The following is a 6,800-nucleotide window of genomic DNA, read 5'->3' on the forward strand; positions in this document are numbered from 1 at the left end:
TGTGAAGAAACTAATCTTGTCATGAATTGGGAGAAGTGCCACTTTATGGTTAATGAAGGTATTGTCTTAGGGCATAAAATTTCTGAAAGAGGTATTGAAGTTGATAAAGCTAAAGTTGATGCTACTGAAAAGATGTCGTTTCCTAGAGACATTAAAGGTATAAGAAGTTTCCTTGGTCATGCCAGTTTTTATAGGAGGTTCATTAAAGACTTCTCAAAAATTTCTAGGCCTCTGACTAATCTCTTACAAAAAGATGTTCCTTTTGTCTTTGATGATGATTGTGTAGAAGCATTTGAAATACTTAAAAAAGCCTTGATTTCTCCACCTATTGTTCAGCCACCTGATTGGAATTTACCCTTTGAAATTATGTGTGATGCAAGTGATTATGCTGTAGGTGTTGTGCTAGGACAAAGAGTTGATAAGAAATTAAATGTTATCCAATATGCTAGTAGAACTCTAGACAGTGCCTAGAGAAATTATGCCACTACTGAAAAAGATTTTTTAGCAGTTGTATTTTCTTGTGATAAGTTCAGACCTTACATTGTTGATTCTAAAGTAACTGTTCACACCGATCATGCTGCTATTAAATATCTTATGGAAAATAAAGATGCTAAACCTAGACTTATTATATGGGTTCTCCTACTACAAGAATTTGATTTGCATATTATAGATAGAAAGGGAGCTGAGAACCTCGTTGCAGACAACTAATCTAGGTTAGAGAATGTTCTTGATGACCCACTACCTATTGATGATTTCTTTCCTGATGAACAATTAGCTGTCATAAATGCTTCTCGTACTACTCCATGGTATGCTGATTATGCTAATTACATTATTGCTAAATTTATACCACCTAGTTTCACATACCAGCAAAAGAAAAAGTTTTTCTATGATTTAAGACATTACTTCTGGGATGACCCACACCTTTATAAACAAGGCGTAGTGGTGTTATTAGACGTTGTGTACATGTGCATGAACAGGAATAGATCCAACGCAAGTGTCACTCCGAGGCTTACGGAGGACACCATGCTGGAGATAGAACTGCACATAAGGTATTGCAATCCGTTTTTATTGGCCTACTCTCTTCAAAGATGCCCGTAAGTTTGTCTTGTCTTGCAATTAATGTCAAAGAATTGGTAATATTAGTAGACGTCAAGAAATTCCTATGAACTATTCACTTGTTATTAAACCATTTGATGTTTGGGGCTTTGATTATATGGGTCTGTTTCCTTCCTCAAATGGGTATACACATATTTTAGTTGCTGTTGATTACGTTACTAAGTGGGTAGAAGCTATTCCAACTAGTAGTGCTGATCATAACACCTCTATTAAGATGCTTAAACAAGTTATTTTTCTGAGGTTTGGAGTCCCTAGATACTTAATGACCGATGGTGGTTCACATTTTATTCATGGTGCTTTTCGTAAAATGCTTGCTAAGTATGATGTTAATCATAGAATTGCATCTCCATATCACCCGCAGTCTAGTGGTCAAGTAGAACTGAGGAATAGAGATCTTAAATTAATTTTGCAAAAGACTATTAATAGATCCAGAAAGAATTGGTGCAAGAAACTTGATGATGCATTATGGGCCTATAGAACTGCATATAAAAATCATATGGGTATGTCTCAATATAAAATGGTTTATGGAAAAGCCTGTCACTTACCTCTCGAACTAGAACATAAGGCATATTGGGCCATTAAAGAGCTCAACTATGACTTCAAACTTGCCGGTGAGAAGAGACTATTTGACATTAGCTCATTTGATGACTAGAGAACCCAGGCCTATGAAAATGCCAAAATGTTTAAGGAAAAAGTTAAAAGATGGCATGACAAAAGGATACAAAAACGTGAGTTTAATGTAGGTGATTATGTGTTGTTATACAACTCTCGTTTAAGATTTTTCGCAGGAAAACTCCTCTCTAAATGAGAAGGTCCTTACGTTAACAAGGAGGTCTATCGTTCCGGTGCCATAAAAATCAACAACTTCGAAGGCACAAATTCGAGGGTGATGAACGGTCAAAGAATCAAACATTATATCTCAGGTAATCCTATAAATGTTGAAACTAATGTTATTGAAACCATAACCCAGGAGGAGTATATAAGGGACACCTTCCAGAATGTTTTAGCCTCCGAAAAGGAAGAGGTATGTGGTACGGTAAGTAAACCGACTCCAAAACAGTTCTAATAGCAAATTTTCTCTGTTTTGGAATATTTAAGAAAATAGGAAAATAAGAAGCAGTCCGGAAAGGACACGCGGCATCCACGAGGGTGGAGGGCGTGCCCCCCTGCCTCGTGGGAACCTTGTGTGTCCTCCGAACTCCGTTTTCTTGCACGATACTTCTTTTGGTCGGTAAATATTCATTATATAATCTCCCAAAGGTTTTGACCACCGCACTGTAACGCCCCGAGACCGATGTGCCAGGTGTCTTCCTGTTATTTGCTGTTGTTGCCTTGTCATTGCTTGCGTGTCATGCATTGCATATCATGTCATCATGTGCATTTCATTTTCATACGTGTTTGTCTCTTGCATCCGAGCATTTTCCCCGTTGTCCGTTTTGCATTCCGGCGCTCCGTTCTCCTCCGGTGGTCATTTCTACCTTTCTTTCATGTGTGGTGATTAAACATTTCCGGATTGGACCGAGACTTGCCAAGCGGCCTTGGTTTACTACCGGTAGACCGCGTGTCAAGTTTCGTGCCATTTGGACTTCGTTTGATACTCCAACGGTTAACCGAGGGACCGAAAAGGCCTCGTGTGTGTTGCAGCCCAACACCCCTCCATTATGGCCCAAAACCCACCTAAACCCTCTCCATCATCTAGAGCGTTCGATCACGATCGCGTGGCCGCAAACCGCACCTCATTTGGACTCTCCTAGCTCCCTCTACCTATATATATGTGTGCCTCCCCGAATTTTTCGCGGATGAACCCTACCCTAACCTTCCCCGCCGCCGCCGGACATTTCATCCCGCGCCGGCCGGACATGTCCGCTCGCCCGGCCACCTCACTCTGGCCTATCGGCGAGCGCCACATCACCGCGCCGCCGCCCAGGGCGAATCAGAGACCGCCAGCTGTCAGGTCGCCGCGCCTCCTCTCTCCCGCATCCGCCGCGGCCCGCCGAGGCCCGGGTCGGGCCCTCTCCGGCCCGCGCCCGACGCCACCCGTGGCTACCCCGCCGCCGCACCGGGCCTGTGCCTCAACGCCGCCCCGCCGCCAAGTCTTCCCGCCGGTGAGCTCGCCCACTCGCGCCGGTCTCCAGCACCGCAAGGTGCCGCGCGCCGCCGCCTTGCACGCCGTGCGCCGCCGCCCGCCATGTGCCGCGTCGTCCAACGCCACTGGCCAGAGCGCCCCTCCCTGCCGCCGCCGCGCCCGGATCCGGCGAGGTCCGGGCCGGATCTGCCCCTCGCCGACCTCCTCCGCAGGCTCCCTCGCCGGAGTTGACCTAGATCCAAATCTGGAGGGTATAAAATTCGTCTAAGTCCTGAAGTTTTCCAGATTCATATGCCTCTATTCATCGCATCGTAACTTTGCATTCGTAGCTCCGATTCATGCATATAGCATATCAAAATGTTCGCCTCAGAGAGTACATCATTTCATCTCATTGCATCATTTTCATTTGAGTTCATCTTGGTGCCCGAAATGCTGTTAGAAGAGTGCTACTTGAGATATTTGTCAGATCTGCTGCTCCATTTAGATATTTGTCATTTTTGCCATGATTATTATGTGCATGATATGCCCAGGTGCTCTACATGTGTTTTGTTATATGCTTTGCCATCTATCCAGGGGTGCAACCCATGTATTTTTGTGATGTGTGTGGTGACTAGCACAAGCTTGGAAAGTGATGCATTTGCTAATGCTGATTTCAGGGACTTAGCATTTCCACTAAGTCCTTGAGCTGTTTATTTCATATGGCCATATGTTCATGTTGTTTCCTAGTGATCCGTGCCTCTTTTGAGGATGATCAGTAAGGATATTTTGTTAATCTTGTAGTGCTATATCCATCCATGTCTTTGTTTGCAATTATGGAGCACCCTAGCTTGAGCCAATCGAGCTCTACTTTTGCTATTTCGTGAATCTGGGCAGATTGTTTACTTGTTAGCGATTTTGCCGAGGATGTTGTAGTTGTTCCGTGCATGCTATGTTGTTGTTCTTGCCATGTCTAGCTTGTATAATGTGTATTCTTGATGGGTGTATGCTTAGCTTGTCATGACTTGCTCTGTAGTGAGTGCATCAAGCTCGTAAACATGCCTACTTCATATCTGTTTCAGGGTGCTCCAGTTTAAACTAAGTCTGTAACCTGATTATGCTTTTGCCATGTTCACATGCTTGCAATTGTATTTTCTGATCCCTTTTGGCTCAAGGTCACTGAGGGACTTTTGTTAAGCTCTTTGAGTAGCTCCATGCCATGCTTTACTTTGCCATGTTCAGGTCCTGTAGCATATAGTTTTCATGCTCCAAAGAGTGTTATCTGATCTGAAATTCCAGACAAGTGTTAATTTCACTAAGTCTGACATCTGTTTACCAATTGCACTTTTTCCATGCTTGCTTGAACCTGTTAATGGATGAATTAGCCATAGCTCAGTGTTCATCTTTTGTTAAGCATCATGTATGGATTCCTGCCATGTATTTTGATGCCATGTTTGGGTGCTGTAGCATGTTTATCTTGTTGCATTTAGATGGCTACTTGCTGTAAATCGCAGACCGTGGTCATATTTAAATTGCTTGCCATTTCCAAACCGTAACTCCGATTCCGGCGTTCTTTATATCGTTTTCAAGCGATTTCATCTCATCTTTCCAGTGGCACACTTGGATTTCCAAGTTGAGGCCAGGTTCATGCATTCCTTGTCAAATCATGCATATGCATCGCATACCGCATCTCGCATATCATACCATGTTCATGTGTTGGTTGTTTACTATGTTGTGTGCTTCTTTCCGGTGTTTGCTTCTTCGAGTTGGTTCCGGTAACGTCGCGTTTGTGAGGATTCGTTCGTCTACGTCCATTTTCCAGCTTCATGGACTCGTTGTTCTTCCTTGCGGGATTTCAGGCAAGATGATCATACCCTCGAAATCACTTCTATCTTTGCATGCTAGATGCTCGCTCTTTCGCTATGCCTATGCTACGATGCCTACCACTTTCTTATCATGCCTCCCATATTGTTGAACCAAGCCTCTAACCCACCTTGTCCTAGCAAACAGTTGTTTGGCTATGTTACCGCTTTGCTCAGCCCCTCTTATAGCGTTGTTAGTTGCATGTGAAGATTGAAGTTTGTTCCTTGTTGGAACATGGAGATGTTGTTCCTTGTTGGAACATGTTTAATTGTTGGGATATCACAATATATCTTATTTAATTAATGCATCTATATACTTGGTAAAGGGTGGAAGGCTCGGCCTTATGCCTGGTGTTTTGTTCCACTCTTGCCGCCCTAGTTTCCGTCATAGCGGTGTTATGTTCCCGGATTTTGCGTTCCTTACGCGGTTGGGTTATAATGGGAACCCCTTGACAGTTCGCTTTGAATAAAACTCCTCCAGCAAGGCCCAACCTTGGTTTTACCACTCTCCTCCTAGCCTCTTTTTCCCTTGGGTTAGGCCAGCCCAAGGGTCATCTTTATTTTAACCCCCCCGGGCCAGTGCTTGTCTAAGTGTTGGTCCGAACTGAGTAGACTGCGGGGCCACCTCGGGGAAACTTGAGGGCTGGTTTTACTCGTAGGATGTCTCATCCGGTGTTGCCCTGAGAACGAGATATGTGCAGCTCCCATCAGGATGTCGGCGCATTGGGCGGCTTTGCTGGTCTTGTTTTTACCATTGTCGAAATTTCTTGTAACCGGGATTCCGAGTCTGATCGGGTCTTCCCGCTAGAAGGAATATCCTTCATTGACCGTGAGAGCTTGTCATGGGCTAAGTTGGGACTCCCCTGCAGGGTTTTGAACTTTCAAAAGCCGTGCCCGCGGTTATGGGCAGATGGGAATTTGTTAATGTCCGGTTGTAGATAACTTGAACCTTAACTTAAATAAAATGAATCAACAGTGTGTGTTACCGTGATGGTCTCTTTCCGGAGGAGTCCCGGGAGTGAACACGGTGTTGGAGTTATGCTTGGTGTAGGTTGTTTTAGGATCACTTCTTGATCATACTTTTATCGACCGTGCTTTGCCTTCTATTCTCGCTCTCATCTGCGTATGTTAGCCACCATATATGCTAGTCGCTTGCTGCAGCTCCACCTCATACCTTTTACCTTACCCATAAGCTTAAATAGTCTTGATCGCGAGGGTGCGAGATTGCTGAGTCCCCGTGACTCACAGATACTTCCAAAACCAGCTTGCAGGTGCCGATGAGTCCGTGCAGATGACGCAACCAAGCTCAGGAGGAGCTCGATGAAGATCTTGTCCTTGTGTTGTTTCGTTCTAGTTGATCAGTAGTGGAGCCTAGTTGGGGTCGAGCGGGGACCTTGTCGCATTTGGGGTTCTTCTTTTATTTTGGTTCCGTAGTCGGACCTTGATTGTATCTGGATGATGTAATGCTTTATTCATGTATTGTGTGAAGTGGCGATTGCAAGCCAACTATGTATCTCTCTCCCTTATGTATTACATGGGTTGTGTGAAGATTACCTCACTTGCGACATTGCTTTCAATGCAGTTATGCCTCTAAGTCATGCTTCGACATGTAGGAGATATAGCCGCATCGAGGGCGTTACAAGTTGGTATCAGAGCCTTCCCCGACCTTAGGAGCCCCATTGCTTGATCGTTTTTAGCGGCCGAGTTGTGTCTAGAAAAATGTTTTGAGTCATTTAGGAATTATATATCGGAGAGTTTAG

Source organism: Triticum urartu, chromosome 4 (assembly GCF_003073215.2).
Source record: "Triticum urartu cultivar G1812 chromosome 4, Tu2.1, whole genome shotgun sequence".
Lineage (NCBI taxonomy): Eukaryota > Viridiplantae > Streptophyta > Magnoliopsida > Poales > Poaceae > Triticum > Triticum urartu.